The sequence below is a fragment of the Channa argus genome, unplaced genomic scaffold (genome assembly GCF_033026475.1).
Source record: "Channa argus isolate prfri unplaced genomic scaffold, Channa argus male v1.0 Contig022, whole genome shotgun sequence".
Lineage (NCBI taxonomy): Eukaryota > Metazoa > Chordata > Actinopteri > Anabantiformes > Channidae > Channa > Channa argus.
In genome coordinates, this window is record NW_027125241.1 from 280152 (window position 1) to 302396 (window position 22245).

At 43.8% G+C, this 22245-nt stretch overlaps 12 non-coding genes across 12 annotated transcripts; all 12 read left to right on the forward strand.

The window, feature by feature from the left end:
- Positions 1-1021: 1021 nt before the first annotated feature.
- Positions 1022-1092, forward strand: trnag-gcc (transfer RNA glycine (anticodon GCC)). The gene has a single exon. It is a non-coding gene; the product is annotated as a tRNA-Gly (tRNA).
- A 178-nt stretch (positions 1093-1270) lies between these two features.
- On the forward strand, positions 1271-1343 carry trnam-cau (transfer RNA methionine (anticodon CAU)). The gene has a single exon. It is a non-coding gene; the product is annotated as a tRNA-Met (tRNA).
- Positions 1344-4376: 3033 nt separating this feature from the next.
- Positions 4377-4447, forward strand: trnag-gcc (transfer RNA glycine (anticodon GCC)). Its single transcript has one exon. It is a non-coding gene; the product is annotated as a tRNA-Gly (tRNA).
- A 196-nt stretch (positions 4448-4643) lies between these two features.
- Positions 4644-4716, forward strand: trnam-cau (transfer RNA methionine (anticodon CAU)). The gene has a single exon. It is a non-coding gene; the product is annotated as a tRNA-Met (tRNA).
- Positions 4717-10451: 5735 nt separating this feature from the next.
- trnag-gcc (transfer RNA glycine (anticodon GCC)) lies at positions 10452-10522 on the forward strand. Its single transcript has one exon. It is a non-coding gene; the product is annotated as a tRNA-Gly (tRNA).
- Positions 10523-10700: 178 nt separating this feature from the next.
- On the forward strand, positions 10701-10773 carry trnam-cau (transfer RNA methionine (anticodon CAU)). Its single transcript has one exon. It is a non-coding gene; the product is annotated as a tRNA-Met (tRNA).
- A 1154-nt stretch (positions 10774-11927) lies between these two features.
- On the forward strand, positions 11928-11998 carry trnag-gcc (transfer RNA glycine (anticodon GCC)). Its single transcript has one exon. It is a non-coding gene; the product is annotated as a tRNA-Gly (tRNA).
- Positions 11999-12176: 178 nt separating this feature from the next.
- On the forward strand, positions 12177-12249 carry trnam-cau (transfer RNA methionine (anticodon CAU)). Its single transcript has one exon. It is a non-coding gene; the product is annotated as a tRNA-Met (tRNA).
- Positions 12250-16959: 4710 nt separating this feature from the next.
- trnam-cau (transfer RNA methionine (anticodon CAU)) lies at positions 16960-17032 on the forward strand. Its single transcript has one exon. It is a non-coding gene; the product is annotated as a tRNA-Met (tRNA).
- Positions 17033-20329: 3297 nt separating this feature from the next.
- trnag-gcc (transfer RNA glycine (anticodon GCC)) lies at positions 20330-20400 on the forward strand. Its single transcript has one exon. It is a non-coding gene; the product is annotated as a tRNA-Gly (tRNA).
- A 196-nt stretch (positions 20401-20596) lies between these two features.
- trnam-cau (transfer RNA methionine (anticodon CAU)) lies at positions 20597-20669 on the forward strand. Its single transcript has one exon. It is a non-coding gene; the product is annotated as a tRNA-Met (tRNA).
- Positions 20670-22083: 1414 nt separating this feature from the next.
- Positions 22084-22154, forward strand: trnag-acc (transfer RNA glycine (anticodon ACC)). Its single transcript has one exon. It is a non-coding gene; the product is annotated as a tRNA-Gly (tRNA).
- Positions 22155-22245: the final 91 nt, after the last annotated feature.

Here is a 22245-nt window from a genome sequence, read left to right on the forward strand (position 1 = left end):
TCTCTAGTACCGAGATTTGTGCCAGTCAAGGAGCTTAGACTTCAACACCTGCACATTTTCACACCACTAGAATGACATGAAACAGAACAAAGGAAAAAGGGAGGGTATGCTATAAAGATGTTTTGAGACAGTTCTACCTTCTCTCCATCTCTTGAGTAGACGTGAGGGCTGGGCAGCCTCCGAAACTGTTTTACCATCCAACAAAACATTCTGTCCCAAGTACTAACCTCAATAGTCTGAAGACAATTAATGAAGACTCAATTAAGGGCGTCAATGCTATTGCCTTTGTGAAATGCGAAAAGATGTTTACATTTTTTCAATTTAGCATGCTTTTTCCCTCAGCCTCGGTAGTTCAGTGGTGATGAGGATAGATGTGATGAGGTGGTGTTTACATTTTTTGTCAAGCCTGACACGAGGCAGGTCTATTGTAGAATGGCCAGCTTGGACATATGTGCAGTCCTCTACCTTCTAGAGAGAGCATTGGTAATGCAAAGGACAAAGGAATAAAGGCTTTAGGAGAACAACTGTTTTTTTCCGTGAACTCTAGATGCTTAAAGCATATATAAAACCTAAAATTCAAGCCAAACTAAAACGGACATCCAGGAATTGCGCTCCCCTGTCTAATACCCAAGATGTGTGCCAGTCAAGGAACTCCTTTCTCCGGCACATGGGCATTGGTGGTTCAGTGGTCGAATTCTCGCCTCTGCATCTGCAAATTCTCACCCCACTAGAATGGCATGAAACACAACAAAGGGAAAAAGGAAGGTATGCTATAAAGATGATTTAAGACACATCTACCTTCTCTCCATCTCTTGAGTAGACACGAGGGTTGGGCAGTTTCCGAAACTGTTTTACCTTTCAGCAAAACATTCTGTCCCAAGTACAAATGTCATTAGTGCGACTGTCCAGTGGTGCAGTGGAACACAATGTGTTTAGTATGTAGTACTGATGGACCATCAAGAAAAAGATTCTGTCTACACGCGATGGCGTCTTCAATGGAACTCCTTTTTCCAACACGTGGGCATTGGTGGTTCAGTGGTCGAATTCTCGCCTGCCACGCGGGAGACCCGGGTTCGATTCCCGGCCAATGCAAGCGCCTCTTTAAAAGTCTCAGCTTGACTGACTGATATGCAGTAACAGAGGTCTCAGCCTTCTATTTATTCTCAGGACAATTAATGAAGACCCAATTAAGTGTGTCAATGCTATTGTCTTTATGAAATGCGAAAAGGTGTTTACAATTGTTTTTCAATTTAGCAGGCGCATTCCCTCAGCCTCGTTGGCGCAGTTGGCAGCGCGTCAGTCTCATAATCTGAAGGTCGTGAGTTCAAGCCTCACACGAGGCAGGTTTTTCGTAGAATGGACAGCTTCGACATATGTGCGGTCCTCTACCTTCCAGAGACAGCATTGGTAATCCAAAGGTCAAAGGAATAAAGTCTTCAGCACAACAAGTGTTCTTTCCGTGAACTCCAGCTCCCCTCTCTAGTACCGAGATTTGTGCCAGTCAAGGAGCTTAGACTTCAACACCTGCACATTTTCACACCACTAGAAAGACATGAAACAGAACAAAGGAAAAAGGGAAGGTATGCTATAAAGATGTTTTAAGACATTTCTACCTTCTCTCCATCTGTTGAGTAGACGTGATGGGTGGACAGCTTCCGAAACAGTTTTACCTTTCAACAAAACATTCTGTCCCAAGTACAAATGTCATTAGTGCGACTGTCCAGTGGTGCAGTGGAACACAATGTGGGCATTGGTAGTTCAGTGGTGATGAGGTTAGTATGTGGTTTAGTATGTAGTACTGATGGACCATCAAGAAAAAGATTCTGTCTACACGCGATGGCGTCTTCAATGGAACTCCTTTTTCCAACACGTGGGCATTGGTGGTCCAGTGGTCGAATTCTCGCCTGCCACGCGGGAGACCCGGGTTCGATTCCCGGCCAATGTAAGCGCCTCTTTAAAAGTCTCAGCTTGACTGACTGATATGCAGTAACAGAGGTCTCAGCCTTCTATTTATTCTCAGGACAATTAATGAAGACCCAATTAAGTGTGTCAATGCTATTGTCTTTATGAAATGCGAAAAGGTGTTTACAATTAACAGTTGGCAGCGCGTCAGTCTCATAATCTGAAGGTCGTGAGTTCAAGCCTCACACGAGGCAGGTTTTTCGTAGAATGGACAGCTTCGACATATGTGCGGTCCTCTACCTTCCAGAGACAGCATTGGTAATCCAAAGGTCAAAGGAATAAAGTCTTCAGCACAACAAGTGTTCTTTCCGTGAACTCCAGCTCCCCTCTCTAGTACCGAGATTTGTGCCAGTCAAGGAGCTTAGACTTCAACACCTGCACATTTTCACACCACTAGAATGACATGAAACAGAACAAAGGAAAAAGGGAGGGTATGCTATAAAGATGTTTTGAGACAGTTCTACCTTCTCTCCATCTCTTGAGTAGACGTGAGGGCTGGGCAGCCTCCGAAACTGTTTTACCATCCAACAAAACATTCTGTCCCAAGTACTAACCTCAATAGTCTGAAGACAATTAATGAAGACTCAATTAAGGGCGTCAATGCTATTGCCTTTGTGAAATGCGAAAAGATGTTTACATTTTTTCAATTTAGCATGCTTTTTCCCTCAGCCTCGGTAGTTCAGTGGTGATGAGGATAGATGTGATGAGGTGTTTACATTTTTTGTCAAGCCTGACACGAGGCAGGTCTATTGTAGAATGGCCAGCTTGGACATATGTGCAGTCCTCTACCTTCTAGAGAGAGCATTGGTAATGCAAAGGACAAAGGAATAAAGGCTTTAGGAGAACAAGTGTTTTTTTCCGTGAACTCTAGATGCTTAAAGCATATATAAAACCTAAAATTCAACCCAAACTAAAGCGGACATCCAGGAATTGCGCTCCCCTGTCTAATACCCAAGATGTGTGCCAGTCAAGGAGCTTAGATTTCAACACCTGCAAATTTTCACACCACTAGAAGGGCATGAAACAGAACAAATGAAAAAGGGAAGGTATGCTATAAAGATGTTTTAAAACATTTCTACCTTCTCTCCATCTCTTGAGTAGACGTGATGGGTGGACAGCTTCCGAAACAGTTTTCCAACAAAACATTCTGTCCCAAGTACTAACTTCATTAGTGTGACTGTCCAGAGGTGCAGTGGAACACAATGTGGGCATTGGTAGTTCAGTGGTGATGAGGTTAGTGTGTGGTTTAGTACGTAGTACTGATGGACCATCAAAAAACATTCTGTCTACACGCGATGGCGTCTTCAATGGAACTCCTTTCTCCGGCACATGGGCATTGGTGGTTCAGTGGTCGAATTCTCGCCTCTGCATCTGCAAATTCTCACCCCACTAGAATGGCATGAAACACAACAAAGGTAAAAAGGAAGGTATGCTATAAAGATGATTTAAGACACTTCTACCTTCTCTCCATCTCTTGAGTAGACACGAGGGATGGGCAGTTTCCGAAACTGTTTTACCTGGCGTTGGTGGTTCAGTGGTGATGAGGTTAGTGTGTGGTTTAGTACGTAGTACTGATGGACCATCAAAAAACATTCTGTCTACACGCGATGGCGTCTTCAATGGAACTCCTTTCTCCGGCACATGGGCATTGGTGGTTCAGTGGTCGAATTCTCGCCTCTGCATCTGCAAATTCTCACCCCACTAGGATGGCATGAAACACAACAAAGGGAAAAAGGAAGTTATGCTATAAAGATGATTTAAGACACTTCTACCTTCTCTCCATCTCTTGAGTAGACGTGATGGGTGGACAGCTTCCGAAACAGTTTTCCAACAAAACATTCTGTCCCAAGTACTAACTTCATTAGTGTGACTGTCCAGAGGTGCAGTGGAACACAATGTGGGCATTGGTAGTTCAGTGGTGATGAGGTTATTGTGTGGTTTAGTACGTAGTACTGATGGACCATCAAAAAACATTCTGTCTACACGCGATGGCGTCTTCAATGGAACTCCTTTCTCCGGCACATGGGCATTGGTGGTTCAGTGGTCGAATTCTCGCCTCTGCATCTGCAAATTCTCACCCCACTAGAATGGCATGAAACACAACAAAGGTAAAAAGGAAGGTATGCTATAAAGATGATTTAAGACACTTCTACCTTCTCTCCATCTCTTGAGTAGACACGAGGGATGGGCAGTTTCCGAAACTGTTTTACCTTTCAGCAAAACATTCTGTCCCAAGTACAAATGTCATTAGTGCGACTGTCCAGTGGTGCAGTGGAACACAATGTGGGCATTGGTAGTTCAGTGGTGATGAGGTTAGTATGTGGTTTAGTATGTAGTACTGATGGACCATCAAGAAAAAGATTCTGTCTACACGCGATGGCGTCTTCAATGGAACTCCTTTTTCCAACACGTGGGCGTTGGTGGTTCAGTGGTCGAATTCTCGCCTGCCACGCGGGAGACCCGGGTTCGATTCCCGGCCAATGCAAGCACCTCTTTAAAAGTCTCACAACTCAAAATGAGCGCAGCTTGACTGACTGATATGCAGTAACAGAGGTCTCAGCCTTCTATTTATTCTCAGGACAATTAATGAAGACCCAATTAAGTGTGTCAATGCTATTGTCTTTATGAAATGCGAAAAGGTGTTTACAATTGTTTTTCAATTTAGCAGGCGCATTCCCTCAGCCTCGTTGGCGCAGTTGGCAGCGCGTCAGTCTCATAATCTGAAGGTCGTGAGTTCAAGCCTCACACGAGGCAGGTTTTTCGTAGAATGGACAGCTTCGACATATGTGCGGTCCTCTACCTTCCAGAGACAGCATTGGTAATCCAAAGGTCAAAGGAATAAAGTCTTCAGCACAACAAGTGTTCTTTCCGTGAACTCCAGCTCCCCTCTCTAGTACCGAGACTTGTGCCAGTCAAGGAGCTTAGACTTCAACACCTGCACATTTTCACACCACTAGAATGACATGAAACACAACAAAGGAAAAAGGGAAGGTATGCTATAAAGATGTTTTGAGACAGTTCTACCTTCTCTCCATCTCTTGAGTAGACGTGAGGGCTGGGCAGCCTCCGAAACTGTTTTACCATCCAACAAAACATTCTGTCCCAAGTACTAACCTCAATAGTCTGAAGACAATTAATGAAGACTCAATTAAGGGCGTCAATGCTATTGCCTTTGTGAAATGCGAAAAGATGTTTACATTTTTTCAATTTAGCATGCTTTTTCCCTCAGCCTCGGTAGTTCAGTGGTGATGAGGATAGATGTGATGAGGTGTTTACATTTTTTGTCAAGCCTGACACGAGGCAGGTCTATTGTAGAATGGCCAGCTTGGACATATGTGCAGTCCTCTACCTTCTAGAGAGAGCATTGGTAATGCAAAGGACAAAGGAATAAAGGCTTTAGGAGAACAAGTGTTTTTTTCCGTGAACTCTAGATGCTTAAAGCATATATAAAACCTAAAATTCAACCCAAACTAAAGCGGACATCCAGGAATTGCGCTCCCCTGTCTAATACCCAAGATGTGTGCCAGTCAAGGAGCTTAGATTTCAACACCTGCAAATTTTCACACCACTAGAAGGGCATGAAACAGAACAAATGAAAAAGGGAAGGTATGCTATAAAGATGTTTTAAAACATTTCTACCTTCTCTCCATCTCTTGAGTAGACGTGATGGGTGGACAGCTTCCGAAACAGTTTTCCAACAAAACATTCTGTCCCAAGTACTAACTTCATTAGTGTGACTGTCCAGAGGTGCAGTGGAACACAATGTGGGCATTGGTAGTTCAGTGGTGATGAGGTTAGTGTGTGGTTTAGTACGTAGTACTGATGGACCATCAAAAAACATTCTGTCTACACGCGATGGCGTCTTCAATGGAACTCCTTTCTCCGGCACATGGGCATTGGTGGTTCAGTGGTCGAATTCTCGCCTCTGCATCTGCAAATTCTCACCCCACTAGAATGGCATGAAACACAACAAAGGTAAAAAGGAAGGTATGCTATAAAGATGATTTAAGACACTTCTACCTTCTCTCCATCTCTTGAGTAGACACGAGGGATGGGCAGTTTCCGAAACTGTTTTACCTGGCGTTGGTGGTTCAGTGGTGATGAGGTTAGTGTGTGGTTTAGTACGTAGTACTGATGGACCATCAAAAAACATTCTGTCTACACGCGATGGCGTCTTCAATGGAACTCCTTTCTCCGGCACATGGGCATTGGTGGTTCAGTGGTCGAATTCTCGCCTCTGCATCTGCAAATTCTCACCCCACTAGAATGGCATGAAACACAACAAAGGTAAAAAGGAAGGTATGCTATAAAGATGATTTAAGACACTTCTACCTTCTCTCCATCTCTTGAGTAGACGTGATGGGTGGACAGCTTCCGAAACAGTTTTACCTTTCAACAAAACATTCTGTCCCAAGTACAAATGTCATTAGTGCGACTGTCCAGTGGTGCAGTGGAACACAATGTGGGCATTGGTAGTTCAGTGGTGATGAGGTTAGTATGTGGTTTAGTATGTAGTACTGATGGACCATCAAGAAAAAGATTCTGTCTACACGCGATGGCGTCTTCAATGGAACTCCTTTTTCCAATACGTGGGCATTGGTGGTTCAATGGTCGAATTCTCTCCTGCCACGCGGGAGAGCCGGGTTCGATTCCCGGCCAATGCAAGCGCCTCTTTAAAAGTCTCAGCTTGACTGACTGATATGCAGTAACAGAGGTCTCAGCCTTCTATTTATTCTCAGGACAATTAATGAAGACCCAATTAAGTGTGTCAATGCTATTGTCTTTATGAAATGCGAAAAGGTGTTTACAATTAACAGTTGGCAGCGCGTCAGTCTCATAATCTGAAGGTCGTGAGTTCAAGCCTCACACGAGGCAGGTTTTTCGTAGAATGGACAGCTTCGACATATGTGCGGTCCTCTACCTTCCAGAGACAGCATTGGTAATCCAAAGGTCAAAGGAATAAAGTCTTCAGCACAACAAGTGTTCTTTCCGTGAACTCCAGCTCCCCTCTCTAGTACCGAGATTTGTGCCAGTCAAGGAGCTTAGACTTCAACACCTGCACATTTTCACACCACTAGAATGACATGAAACAGAACAAAGGAAAAAGGGAGGGTATGCTATAAAGATGTTTTGAGACAGTTCTACCTTCTCTCCATCTCTTGAGTAGACGTGAGGGCTGGGCAGCCTCCGAAACTGTTTTACCATCCAACAAAACATTCTGTCCCAAGTACTAACCTCAATAGTCTGAAGACAATTAATGAAGACTCAATTAAGGGCGTCAATGCTATTGCCTTTGTGAAATGCGAAAAGATGTTTACATTTTTTCAATTTAGCATGCTTTTTCCCTCAGCCTCGGTAGTTCAGTGGTGATGAGGATAGATGTGATGAGGTGTTTACATTTTTTGTCAAGCCTGACACGAGGCAGGTCTATTGTAGAATGGCCAGCTTGGACATATGTGCAGTCCTCTACCTTCTAGAGAGAGCATTGGTAATGCAAAGGACAAAGGAATAAAGGCTTTAGGAGAACAAGTGTTTTTTTCCGTGAACTCTAGATGCTTAAAGCATATATAAAACCTAAAATTCAACCCAAACTAAAGCGGACATCCAGGAATTGCGCTCCCCTGTCTAATACCCAAGATGTGTGCCAGTCAAGGAGCTTAGATTTCAACACCTGCAAATTTTCACACCACTAGAAGGGCATGAAACAGAACAAATGAAAAAGGGAAGGTATGCTATAAAGATGTTTTAAAACATTTCTACCTTCTCTCCATCTCTTGAGTAGACGTGATGGGTGGACAGCTTCCGAAACAGTTTTCCAACAAAACATTCTGTCCCAAGTACTAACTTCATTAGCGTGACTGTCCAGAGGTGCAGTGGAACACAATGTGGGCATTGGTAGTTCAGTGGTGATGAGGTTAGTGTGTGGTTTAGTACGTAGTACTGATGGACCATCAAAAAACATTCTGTCTACACGCGATGGCGTCTTCAATGGAACTCCTTTCTCCGGCACATGGGCATTGGTGGTTCAGTGGTCGAATTCTCGCCTCTGCATCTGCAAATTCTCACCCCACTAGAATGGCATGAAACACAACAAAGGTAAAAAGGAAGGTATGCTATAAAGATGATTTAAGACACTTCTACCTTCTCTCCATCTCTTGAGTAGACACGAGGGATGGGCAGTTTCCGAAACTGTTTTACCTGGCGTTGGTGGTTCAGTGGTGATGAGGTTAGTGTGTGGTTTAGTACGTAGTACTGATGGACCATCAAAAAACATTCTGTCTACACGCGATGGCGTCTTCAATGGAACTCCTTTCTCCGGCACATGGGCATTGGTGGTTCAGTGGTCGAATTCTCGCCTCTGCATCTGCAAATTCTCACCCCACTAGAATGGCATGAAACACAACAAAGGTAAAAAGGAAGGTATGCTATAAAGATGATTTAAGACACTTCTACCTTCTCTCCATCTCTTGAGTAGACGTGATGGGTGGACAGCTTCCGAAACAGTTTTACCTTTCAACAAAACATTCTGTCCCAAGTACAAATGTCATTAGTGCGACTGTCCAGTGGTGCAGTGGAACACAATGTGGGCATTGGTAGTTCAGTGGTGATGAGGTTAGTATGTGGTTTAGTATGTAGTACTGATGGACCATCAAGAAAAAGATTCTGTCTACACGCGATGGCGTCTTCAATGGAACTCCTTTTTCCAATACGTGGGCATTGGTGGTTCAATGGTCGAATTCTCTCCTGCCACGCGGGAGAGCCGGGTTCGATTCCCGGCCAATGCAAGCGCCTCTTTAAAAGTCTCAGCTTGACTGACTGATATGCAGTAACAGAGGTCTCAGCCTTCTATTTATTCTCAGGACAATTAATGAAGACCCAATTAAGTGTGTCAATGCTATTGTCTTTATGAAATGCGAAAAGGTGTTTACAATTAACAGTTGGCAGCGCGTCAGTCTCATAATCTGAAGGTCGTGAGTTCAAGCCTCACACGAGGCAGGTTTTTCGTAGAATGGACAGCTTCGACATATGTGCGGTCCTCTACCTTCCAGAGACAGCATTGGTAATCCAAAGGTCAAAGGAATAAAGTCTTCAGCACAACAAGTGTTCTTTCCGTGAACTCCAGCTCCCCTCTCTAGTACCGAGATTTGTGCCAGTCAAGGAGCTTAGACTTCAACACCTGCACATTTTCAGACCACTAGAATGACATGAAACAGAACAAAGGAAAAAGGGAGGGTATGCTATAAAGATGTTTTGAGACAGTTCTACCTTCTCTCCATCTCTTGAGTAGACGTGAGGGCTGGGCAGCCTCCGAAACTGTTTTACCATCCAACAAAACATTCTGTCCCAAGTACTAACCTCAATAGTCTGAAGACAATTAATGAAGACTCAATTAAGGGCGTCAATGCTATTGCCTTTGTGAAATGCGAAAAGATGTTTACATTTTTTCAATTTAGCATGCTTTTTCCCTCAGCCTAGGTAGTTCAGTGGTGATGAGGATAGATGTGATGAGGTGTTTACATTTTTTGTCAAGCCTTGGACATATGTGCAGTCCTCTACCTTCTAGAGAGAGCATTGGTAATGCAAAGGACAAAGGAATAAAGGCTTTAGGAGAACAAGTGTTTTTTTCCGTGAACTCTAGATGCTTAAAGCATATATAAAACCTAAAATTCAAGCCAAACTAAAGCGGACATCCAGGAATTGCGCTCCCCTGTCTAATACCCAAGATGTGTGCCAGTCAAGGAGCTTAGATTTCAACACCTGCAAATTTTCACACCACTAGAAGGGCATGAAACAGAACAAAGGAAAAAGGGAAGGTATGCTATAAAGATGTTTTAAGACATTTCTACCCTCTCTCCATCTCTTGAGTAAACGTGATGGGTGGACAGCTTCCGAAACAGTTTTCCAACAAAACATTCTGTCCCAAGTACTAACTTTATTAGTGTGACTGTCCAGAGGTGCAGTGGAACACAATGTGGGCATTGGTAGTTCAGTGGTGATGAGGTTAGTGTGTGGTTTAGTACGTAGTACTGATGGACCATCAAAAAACATTCTGTCTACACGCGATGGCGTCTTCAATGGAACTCCTTTCTCCGGCACATGGGCATTGGTGGTTCAGTGGTCGAATTCTCGCCTCTGCATCTGCAAATTCTCACCCCACTAGAATGGCATGAAACACAACAAAGGGAAAAAGGAAGGTATGCTATAAAGATGATTTAAGACACTTCTACCTTCTCTCCATCTCTTGAGTAGACACGAGGGTTGGGCAGTTTCCGAAACTGTTTTACCTTTCAGCAAAACATTCTGTCCCAAGTACAAATGTCATTAGTGCGACTGTCCAGTGGTGCAGTGGAACACAATGTGGGCATTGGTAGTTCAGTGGTGATGAGGTTAGTATGTGGTTTAGTATGTAGTACTGATGGACCATCAAGAAAAAGATTCTGTCTACACGCGATGGCGTCTTCAATGGAACTCCTTTTTCCAACACGTGGGCATTGGTGGTTCAGTGGTCGAATTCTCGCCTGCCACGCGGGAGACCCGGGTTCGATTCCCGGCCAATGCAAGCGCCTCTTTAAAAGTCTCAGCTTGACTGACTGATATGCAGTAACAGAGGTCTCAGCCTTCTATTTATTCTCAGGACAATTAATGAAGACCCAATTAAGTGTGTCAATGCTATTGTCTTTATGAAATGCGAAAAGGTGTTTACAATTGTTTTTCAATTTAGCAGGCGCATTCCCTCAGCCTCGTTGGCGCAGTTGGCAGCGCGTCAGTCTCATAATCTGAAGGTCGTGAGTTCAAGCCTCACACGAGGCAGGTTTTTCGTAGAATGGACAGCTTCGACATATGTGCGGTCCTCTACCTTCCAGAGACAGCATTGGTAATCCAAAGGTCAAAGGAATAAAGTCTTCAGCACAACAAGTGTTCTTTCCGTGAACTCCAGCTCCCCTCTCTAGTACCGAGATTTGTGCCAGTCAAGGAGCTTAGACTTCAACACCTGCACATTTTCACACCACTAGAATGACATGAAACAGAACAAAGGAAAAAGGGAGGGTATGCTATAAAGATGTTTTGAGACAGTTCTACCTTCTCTCCATCTCTTGAGTAGACGTGAGGGCTGGGCAGCCTCCGAAACTGTTTTACCATCCAACAAAACATTCTGTCCCAAGTACTAACCTCAATAGTCTGAAGACAATTAATGAAGACTCAATTAAGGGCGTCAATGCTATTGCCTTTGTGAAATGCGAAAAGATGTTTACATTTTTTCAATTTAGCATGCTTTTTCCCTCAGCCTCGGTAGTTCAGTGGTGATGAGGATAGATGTGATGAGGTGGTGTTTACATTTTTTGTCAAGCCTGACACGAGGCAGGTCTATTGTAGAATGGCCAGCTTGGACATATGTGCAGTCCTCTACCTTCTAGAGAGAGCATTGGTAATGCAAAGGACAAAGGAATAAAGGCTTTAGGAGAACAACTGTTTTTTTCCGTGAACTCTAGATGCTTAAAGCATATATAAAACCTAAAATTCAAGCCAAACTAAAACGGACATCCAGGAATTGCGCTCCCCTGTCTAATACCCAAGATGTGTGCCAGTCAAGGAACTCCTTTCTCCGGCACATGGGCATTGGTGGTTCAGTGGTCGAATTCTCGCCTCTGCATCTGCAAATTCTCACCCCACTAGAATGGCATGAAACACAACAAAGGGAAAAAGGAAGGTATGCTATAAAGATGATTTAAGACACATCTACCTTCTCTCCATCTCTTGAGTAGACACGAGGGTTGGGCAGTTTCCGAAACTGTTTTACCTTTCAGCAAAACATTCTGTCCCAAGTACAAATGTCATTAGTGCGACTGTCCAGTGGTGCAGTGGAACACAATGTGTTTAGTATGTAGTACTGATGGACCATCAAGAAAAAGATTCTGTCTACACGCGATGGCGTCTTCAATGGAACTCCTTTTTCCAACACGTGGGCATTGGTGGTTCAGTGGTCGAATTCTCGCCTGCCACGCGGGAGACCCGGGTTCGATTCCCGGCCAATGCAAGCGCCTCTTTAAAAGTCTCAGCTTGACTGACTGATATGCAGTAACAGAGGTCTCAGCCTTCTATTTATTCTCAGGACAATTAATGAAGACCCAATTAAGTGTGTCAATGCTATTGTCTTTATGAAATGCGAAAAGGTGTTTACAATTGTTTTTCAATTTAGCAGGCGCATTCCCTCAGCCTCGTTGGCGCAGTTGGCAGCGCGTCAGTCTCATAATCTGAAGGTCGTGAGTTCAAGCCTCACACGAGGCAGGTTTTTCGTAGAATGGACAGCTTCGACATATGTGCGGTCCTCTACCTTCCAGAGACAGCATTGGTAATCCAAAGGTCAAAGGAATAAAGTCTTCAGCACAACAAGTGTTCTTTCCGTGAACTCCAGCTCCCCTCTCTAGTACCGAGATTTGTGCCAGTCAAGGAGCTTAGACTTCAACACCTGCACATTTTCACACCACTAGAATGACATGAAACAGAACAAAGGAAAAAGGGAAGGTATGCTATAAAGATGTTTTAAGACATTTCTACCTTCTCTCCATCTGTTGAGTAGACGTGATGGGTGGACAGCTTCCGAAACAGTTTTACCTTTCAACAAAACATTCTGTCCCAAGTACAAATGTCATTAGTGCGACTGTCCAGTGGTGCAGTGGAACACAATGTGGGCATTGGTAGTTCAGTGGTGATGAGGTTAGTATGTGGTTTAGTATGTAGTACTGATGGACCATCAAGAAAAAGATTCTGTCTACACGCGATGGCGTCTTCAATGGAACTCCTTTTTCCAACACGTGGGCATTGGTGGTCCAGTGGTCGAATTCTCGCCTGCCACGCGGGAGACCCGGGTTCGATTCCCGGCCAATGTAAGCGCCTCTTTAAAAGTCTCAGCTTGACTGACTGATATGCAGTAACAGAGGTCTCAGCCTTCTATTTATTCTCAGGACAATTAATGAAGACCCAATTAAGTGTGTCAATGCTATTGTCTTTATGAAATGCGAAAAGGTGTTTACAATTAACAGTTGGCAGCGCGTCAGTCTCATAATCTGAAGGTCGTGAGTTCAAGCCTCACACGAGGCAGGTTTTTCGTAGAATGGACAGCTTCGACATATGTGCGGTCCTCTACCTTCCAGAGACAGCATTGGTAATCCAAAGGTCAAAGGAATAAAGTCTTCAGCACAACAAGTGTTCTTTCCGTGAACTCCAGCTCCCCTCTCTAGTACCGAGATTTGTGCCAGTCAAGGAGCTTAGACTTCAACACCTGCACATTTTCACACCACTAGAATGACATGAAACAGAACAAAGGAAAAAGGGAGGGTATGCTATAAAGATGTTTTGAGACAGTTCTACCTTCTCTCCATCTCTTGAGTAGACGTGAGGGCTGGGCAGCCTCCGAAACTGTTTTACCATCCAACAAAACATTCTGTCCCAAGTACTAACCTCAATAGTCTGAAGACAATTAATGAAGACTCAATTAAGGGCGTCAATGCTATTGCCTTTGTGAAATGCGAAAAGATGTTTACATTTTTTCAATTTAGCATGCTTTTTCCCTCAGCCTCGGTAGTTCAGTGGTGATGAGGATAGATGTGATGAGGTGTTTACATTTTTTGTCAAGCCTGACACGAGGCAGGTCTATTGTAGAATGGCCAGCTTGGACATATGTGCAGTCCTCTACCTTCTAGAGAGAGCATTGGTAATGCAAAGGACAAAGGAATAAAGGCTTTAGGAGAACAAGTGTTTTTTTCCGTGAACTCTAGATGCTTAAAGCATATATAAAACCTAAAATTCAACCCAAACTAAAGCGGACATCCAGGAATTGCGCTCCCCTGTCTAATACCCAAGATGTGTGCCAGTCAAGGAGCTTAGATTTCAACACCTGCAAATTTTCACACCACTAGAAGGGCATGAAACAGAACAAATGAAAAAGGGAAGGTATGCTATAAAGATGTTTTAAAACATTTCTACCTTCTCTCCATCTCTTGAGTAGACGTGATGGGTGGACAGCTTCCGAAACAGTTTTCCAACAAAACATTCTGTCCCAAGTACTAACTTCATTAGTGTGACTGTCCAGAGGTGCAGTGGAACACAATGTGGGCATTGGTAGTTCAGTGGTGATGAGGTTAGTGTGTGGTTTAGTACGTAGTACTGATGGACCATCAAAAAACATTCTGTCTACACGCGATGGCGTCTTCAATGGAACTCCTTTCTCCGGCACATGGGCATTGGTGGTTCAGTGGTCGAATTCTCGCCTCTGCATCTGCAAATTCTCACCCCACTAGAATGGCATGAAACACAACAAAGGTAAAAAGGAAGGTATGCTATAAAGATGATTTAAGACACTTCTACCTTCTCTCCATCTCTTGAGTAGACGTGATGGGTGGACAGCTTCCGAAACAGTTTTACTTTTCAACAAAACATTCTGTCCCAAGTACAAATGTCATTAGTGCGACTGTCCAGTGGTGCAGTGGAACACAATGTGGGCATTGGTAGTTCAGTGGTGATGAGGTTAGTATGTGGTTTAGTATGTAGTACTGATGGACCATCAAGAAAAAGATTCTGTCTACACGCGATGGCGTCTTCAATGGAACTCCTTTTTCCAATACGTGGGCATTGGTGGTTCAATGGTCGAATTCTCTCCTGCCACGCGGGAGAGCCGGGTTCGATTCCCGGCCAATGCAAGCGCCTCTTTAAAAGTCTCAGCTTGACTGACTGATATGCAGTAACAGAGGTCTCAGCCTTCTATTTATTCTCAGGACAATTAATGAAGACCCAATTAAGTGTGTCAATGCTATTGTCTTTATGAAATGCGAAAAGGTGTTTACAATTAACAGTTGGCAGCGCGTCAGTCTCATAATCTGAAGGTCGTGAGTTCAAGCCTCACACGAGGCAGGTTTTTCGTAGAATGGACAGCTTCGACATATGTGCGGTCCTCTACCTTCCAGAGACAGCATTGGTAATCCAAAGGTCAAAGGAATAAAGTCTTCAGCACAACAAGTGTTCTTTCCGTGAACTCCAGCTCCCCTCTCTAGTACCGAGATTTGTGCCAGTCAAGGAGCTTAGACTTCAACACCTGCACATTTTCACACCACTAGAATGACATGAAACAGAACAAAGGAAAAAGGGAGGGTATGCTATAAAGATGTTTTGAGACAGTTCTACCTTCTCTCCATCTCTTGAGTAGACGTGAGGGCTGGGCAGCCTCCGAAACTGTTTTACCATCCAACAAAACATTCTGTCCCAAGTACTAACCTCAATAGTCTGAAGACAATTAATGAAGACTCAATTAAGGGCGTCAATGCTATTGCCTTTGTGAAATGCGAAAAGATGTTTACATTTTTTCAATTTAGCATGCTTTTTCCCTCAGCCTCGGTAGTTCAGTGGTGATGAGGATAGATGTGATGAGGTGTTTACATTTTTTGTCAAGCCTGACACGAGGCAGGTCTATTGTAGAATGGCCAGCTTGGACATATGTGCAGTCCTCTACCTTCTAGAGAGAGCATTGGTAATGCAAAGGACAAAGGAATAAAGGCTTTAGGAGAACAAGTGTTTTTTTCCGTGAACTCTAGATGCTTAAAGCATATATAAAACCTAAAATTCAACCCAAACTAAAGCGGACATCCAGGAATTGCGCTCCCCTGTCTAATACCCAAGATGTGTGCCAGTCAAGGAGCTTAGATTTCAACACCTGCAAATTTTCACACCACTAAAAGGGCATGAAACAGAACAAATGAAAAAGGGAAGGTATGCTATAAAGATGTTTTAAAACATTTCTACCTTCTCTCCATCTCTTGAGTAGACGTGATGGGTGGACAGCTTCCGAAACAGTTTTCCAACAAAACATTCTGTCCCAAGTACTAACTTCATTAGTGTGACTGTCCAGAGGTGCAGTGGAACACAATGTGGGCATTGGTAGTTCAGTGGTGATGAGGTTAGTGTGTGGTTTAGTACGTAGTACTGATGGACCATCAAAAAACATTCTGTCTACACGCGATGGCGTCTTCAATGGAACTCCTTTCTCCGGCACATGGGCATTGGTGGTTCAGTGGTCGAATTCTCGCCTCTGCATCTGCAAATTCTCACCCCACTAGAATGGCATGAAACACAACAAAGGTAAAAAGGAAGGTATGCTATAAAGATGATTTAAGACACTTCTACCTTCTCTCCATCTCTTGAGTAGACACGAGGGATGGGCAGTTTCCGAAACTGTTTTACCTGGCGTTGGTGGTTCAGTGGTGATGAGGTTAGTGTGTGGTTTAGTACGTAGTACTGATGGACCATCAAAAAACATTCTGTCTACACGCGATGGCGTCTTCAATGGAACTCCTTTCTCCGGCACATGGGCATTGGTGGTTCAGTGGTCGAATTCTCGCCTCTGCATCTGCAAATTCTCACCCCACTAGAATGGCATGAAACACAACAAAGGTAAAAAGGAAGGTATGCTATAAAGATGATTTAAGACACTTCTACCTTCTCTCCATCTCTTGAGTAGACGTGATGGGTGGACAGCTTCCGAAACAGTTTTACCTTTCAACAAAACATTCTGTCCCAAGTACAAATGTCATTAGTGCGACTGTCCAGTGGTGCAGTGGAACACAATGTGGGCATTGGTAGTTCAGTGGTGATGAGGTTAGTATGTGGTTTAGTATGTAGTACTGATGGACCATCAAGAAAAAGATTCTGTCTACACGCGATGGCGTCTTCAATGGAACTCCTTTTTCCAATACGTGGGCATTGGTGGTTCAATGGTCGAATTCTCTCCTGCCACGCGGGAGAGCCGGGTTCGATTCCCGGCCAATGCAAGCGCCTCTTTAAAAGTCTCAGCTTGACTGACTGATATGCAGTAACAGAGGTCTCAGCCTTCTATTTATTCTCAGGACAATTAATGAAGACCCAATTAAGTGTGTCAATGCTATTGTCTTTATGAAATGCGAAAAGGTGTTTACAATTGTTTTTCAATTTAGCAGGCGCATTCCCTCAGCCTCGTTGGCGCAGTTGGCAGCGCGTCAGTCTCATAATCTGAAGGTCGTGAGTTCAAGCCTCACACGAGGCAGGTTTTTCGTAGAATGGACAGCTTCGACATATGTGCGGTTCTCTATCTTCCAGAGACAGCATTGGTAATCCAAAGGTCAAAGGAATAAAGTCTTCAGCACAACAAGTGTTCTTTCCGTGAACTCCAGCTCCCCTCTCTAGTACCGAGACTTGTGCCAGTCAAGGAGCTTAGACTTCAACACCTGCACATTTTCACACCACTAGAATGACATGAAACAGAACAAATGAAAAAGGGAGGGTATGCTATAAAGATGTTTTGAGACAGTTCTACCTTCTCTCCATCTCTTGAGTAGACTTGAGGGCTGGGCAGCCTCCGAAACTGTTTTACAACAAAACTTTCTGTCCCAAGTACTAACCTCATTAGTCTGAAGACAATTAATGAAGACTCAATTAAGGGCGTCAATGCTATTGCCTTTGTGAAATGCGAAAAGATGTTTACATTTTTTCAATTTAGCATGCTTTTTCCCTCAGCCTCGGAAGTTCAGTGGTGATGAGGATAGATGTGATGAGGTGTTTACATTTTTTGTCAAGCCTGACACGAGGCAGGTCTATTGTAGAATGGCCAGCTTGGACATATGTGCAGTCCTCTACCTTCTAGAGAGAGCATTGGTAATGCAAAGGACAAAGGAATAAAGGCTTTAGGAGAACAAGTGTTTTTTTCCGTGAACTCTAGATGCTTAAAGCATATATAAAACCTAAAATTCAAGCCGAACTAAAGCGGACATCCAGGAATTGCGCTCCCCTGTCTAATACCCAAGATGTGTGCCAGTCAAGGAGCTTAGATTTCAACACCTGCAAATTTTCACACCACTAGAAGGGCATGAAACAGAACAAAGGAAAAAGGGAAGGTATGCTATAAAGATGTTTTAAGACATTTCTACCTTCTCTCCATCTGTTGAGTAGACGTGATGGGTGGACAGCTTCCGAAACAGTTTTACCTTTCAACAAAACATTCTGTCCCAAGTACAAATGTCATTAGTGCGACTGTCCAGTGGTGCAGTGGAACACAATGTGGGCATTGGTAGTTCAGTGGTGATGAGGTTAGTATGTGGTTTAGTATGTAGTACTGATGGACCATCAAGAAAAAGATTCTGTCTACACGCGATGGCGTCTTCAATGGAACTCCTTTTTCCAATACGTGGGCATTGGTGGTTCAATGGTCGAATTCTCGCCTGCCATGCGGGAGAGCCGGGTTCGATTCCCGGCCAATGCAAGCGCCTCTTTAAAAGTCTCAGCTTGACTGACTGATATGCAGTAACAGAGGTCTCAGCCTTCTATTTATTCTCAGGACAATTAATGAAGACCCAATTAAGTGTGTCAATGCTATTGTCTTTATGAAATGCGAAAAGGTGTTTACAATTAACAGTTGGCAGCGCGTAAGTCTCATAATCTGAAGGTCGTGAGTTCAAGCCTCACACGAGGCAGGTTTTTCGTAGAATGGACAGCTTCGACATATGTGCGGTCCTCTACCTTCCAGAGACAGCATTGGTAATCCAAAGGTCAAAGGAATAAAGTCTTCAGCACAACAAGTGTTCTTTCCGTGAACTCCAGCTCCCCTCTCTAGTACCGAGATTTGTGCCAGTCAAGGAGCTTAGACTTCAACACCTGCACATTTTCACACCACTAGAATGACATGAAACAGAACAAAGGAAAAAGGGAGGGTATGCTATAAAGATGTTTTGAGACAGTTCTACCTTCTCTCCATCTCTTGAGTAGACGTGAGGGCTGGGCAGCCTCCGAAACTGTTTTACCATCCAACAAAACATTCTGTCCCAAGTACTAACCTCAATAGTCTGAAGACAATTAATGAAGACTCAATTAAGGGCGTCAATGCTATTGCCTTTGTGAAATGCGAAAAGATGTTTACATTTTTTCAATTTAGCATGCTTTTTCCCTCAGCCTCGGTAGTTCAGTGGTGATGAGGATAGATGTGATGAGGTGTTTACATTTTTTGTCAAGCCTTGGACATATGTGCAGTCCTCTACCTTCTAGAGAGAGCATTGGTAATGCAAAGGACAAAGGAATAAAGGCTTTAGGAGAACAAGTGTTTTTTTCCGTGAACTCTAGATGCTTAAAGCATATATAAAACCTAAAATTCAACCCAAACTAAAGCGGACATCCAGGAATTGCGCTCCCCTGTCTAATACCCAAGATGTGTGCCAGTCAAGGAGCTTAGATTTCAACACCTGCAAATTTTCACACCACTAGAAGGGCATGAAACAGAACAAAGGAAAAAGGGAAGGTATGCTATAAAGATGTTTTAAAACATTTCTACCTTCTCTCCATCTCTTGAGTAGACGTGATGGGTGGACAGCTTCCGAAACAGTTTTCCAACAAAACATTCTGTCCCAAGTACTAACTTCATTAGTGTGACTGTCCAGAGGTGCAGTGGAACACAATGTGGGCATTGGTAGTTCAGTGGTGATGAGGTTAGTGTGTGGTTTAGTACGTAGTACTGATGGACCATCAAAAAACATTCTGTCTACACGCGATGGCGTCTTCAATGGAACTCCGTTTTACAACACGTGGGCATTGGTGGTTCAGTGGTCGAATTCTCGCCTCTGCATCTGCAAATTCTCACCCCACTAGGATGGCATGAAACACAACAAAGGGAAAAAGGAAGGTATGCTATAAAGATGATTTAAGACACTTCTACCTTCTCTCCATCTCTTGAGTAGACTTGATGGGTGGACAGCTTCCGAAACAGTTTTCCAACAAAACATTCTGTCCCAAGTACTAACTTCATTAGTGTGACTGTCCAGAGGTGCAGTGGAACACAATGTGGGCATTGGTAGTTCAGTGGTGATGAGGTTAGTGTGTGGTTTAGTACGTAGTACTGATGGACCATCAAAAAACATTCTGTCTACACGCGATGGCGTCTTCAATGGAACTCCTTTCTCCGGCACATGGGCATTGGTGGTTCAGTGGTCGAATTCTCGCCTCTGCATCTGCAAATTCTCACCCCACTAGAATGGCATGAAACACAACAAAGGTAAAAAGGAAGGTATGCTATAAAGATGATTTAAGACACTTCTACCTTCTCTCCATCTCTTGAGTAGACACGAGGGATGGGCAGTTTCCGAAATTGTTTTACCTTTCAGCAAAACATTCTGTCCCAAGTACAAATGTCATTAGTGCGACTGTCCAGTGGTGCAGTGGAACACAATGTGGGCATTGGTAGTTCAGTGGTGATGAGGTTAGTATGTGGTTTAGTATGTAGTACTGATGGACCATCAAGAAAAAGATTCTGTCTACACGCGATGGCGTCTTCAATGGAACTCCTTTTTCCAACACGTGGGCATTGGTGGTTCAGTGGTCGAATTCTCGCCTGCCACGCGGGAGACCCGGGTTCGATTCCCGGCCAATGCAAGCACCTCTTTAAAAGTCTCACAACTCAAAATGAGCGCAGCTTGACTGACTGATATGCAGTAACAGAGGTCTCAGCCTTCTATTTATTCTCAGGACAATTAATGAAGACCCAATTAAGTGTGTCAATGCTATTGTCTTTATGAAATGCGAAAAGGTGTTTACAATTGTTTTTCAATTTAGCAGGCACATTCCCTCAGCCTCGTTGGCGCAGTTGGCAGCGCGTCAGTCTCATAATCTGAAGGTCGTGAGTTCAAGCCTCACACGAGGCAGGTTTTTCGTAGAATGGACAGCTTCGACATATGTGCGGTCCTCTACCTTCCAGAGACAGCATTGGTAATCCAAAGGTCAAAGGAATAAAGTCTTCAGCACAACAAGTGTTCTTTCCGTGAACTCCAGCTCCCCTCTCTAGTACCGAGACTTGTGCCAGTCAAGGAGCTTAGACTTCAACACCTGCACATTTTCACACCACTAGAATGACATGAAACAGAACAAAGGAAAAAGGGAGGGTATGCTATAAAGATGTTTTGAGACAGTTCTACCTTCTCTCCATCTCTTGAGTAGACTTGAGGGCTGGGCAGCCTCCGAAACTGTTTTACAACAAAACATTCTGTCCCAAGTACTAACCTCAATAGTCTGAAGACAATTAATGAAGACTCAATTAAGGGCGTCAATGCTATTGCCTTTGTGAAATGCGAAAAGATGTTTACATTTTTTCAATTTAGCATGCTTTTTCCCTCAGCCACGCTGAGGGTCACGTGTAGGTGATGAGGATAGATGTGATGAGGTGTTTACATTTTTTGTCAAGCCTGACACGAGGCAGGTCTATTGTAGAATGGCCAGCTTGGACATATGTGCAGTCCTCTACCTTCTAGAGAGAGCATTGGTAATGGAAAGGACAAAGGAATAAAGGCTTTAGGAGAACAAGTGTTTTTTTCCGTGAACTCTAGATGCTTAAAGCATATATAAAACCTAAAATTCAAGCCAAACTAAAGCGGACATCCAGGAATTGCGCTCCCCTGTCTAATACCCAAGCTGTGTGCCACTCAAGGAGCTTAGATTTCAACACCTGCAAATTTTCACACCACTAGAAGGGCATGAAACAGAACAAAGGAAAAAGGGAAGGTATGCTATAAAGATGTTTTAAAACATTTCTACCTTCTCTCCATCTCTTGAGTAGACGTGATGGGTGGACAGCTTCCGAAACAGTTTTCCATCAAAACATTCTGTCCCAAGTACTAACTTCATTAGTGTGACTGTCCAGAGGTGCAGTGGAACACAATGTGGGCATTGGTAGTTCAGTGGTGATGAGGTTAGTGTTGGGTTTAGTACGTAGTACTGATGGACCATCAAAAAACATTCTGTCTACACGCGATGGCGTCTTCAATGGAACTCCTTTCTCCGGCACATGGGCATTGGTGGTTCAGTGGTCGAATTCTCGCCTCTGCATCTGCAAATTCTCACCCCACTAGAATGGCATGAAACACAACAAAGGGAAAAAGGAAGGTATGCTATAAAGATGATTTAAGACACTTCTACCTTCTCTCCATCTCTTGAGTAGACACGAGGGTTGGGCAGTTTCCGAAACTGTTTTACCTTTCAGCAAAACATTCTGTCCCAAGTACAAAAAAGATTCTGTCTACACGCGATGGCGTCTTCAATGGAACTCCTTTTTCCAACTCGTGGGCATTGGTGGTTCAGTGGTCGAATTCTCGCCTACCACGCGGGAGACCCGGGTTCGATTCCCGGCCAATGCAAGCACCTCTTTAAAAGTCTCACAACTCAAAATGAGCGCAGCTTGACTGACTGATATGCAGTAACAGAGGTCTCAGCCTTCTATTTATTCTC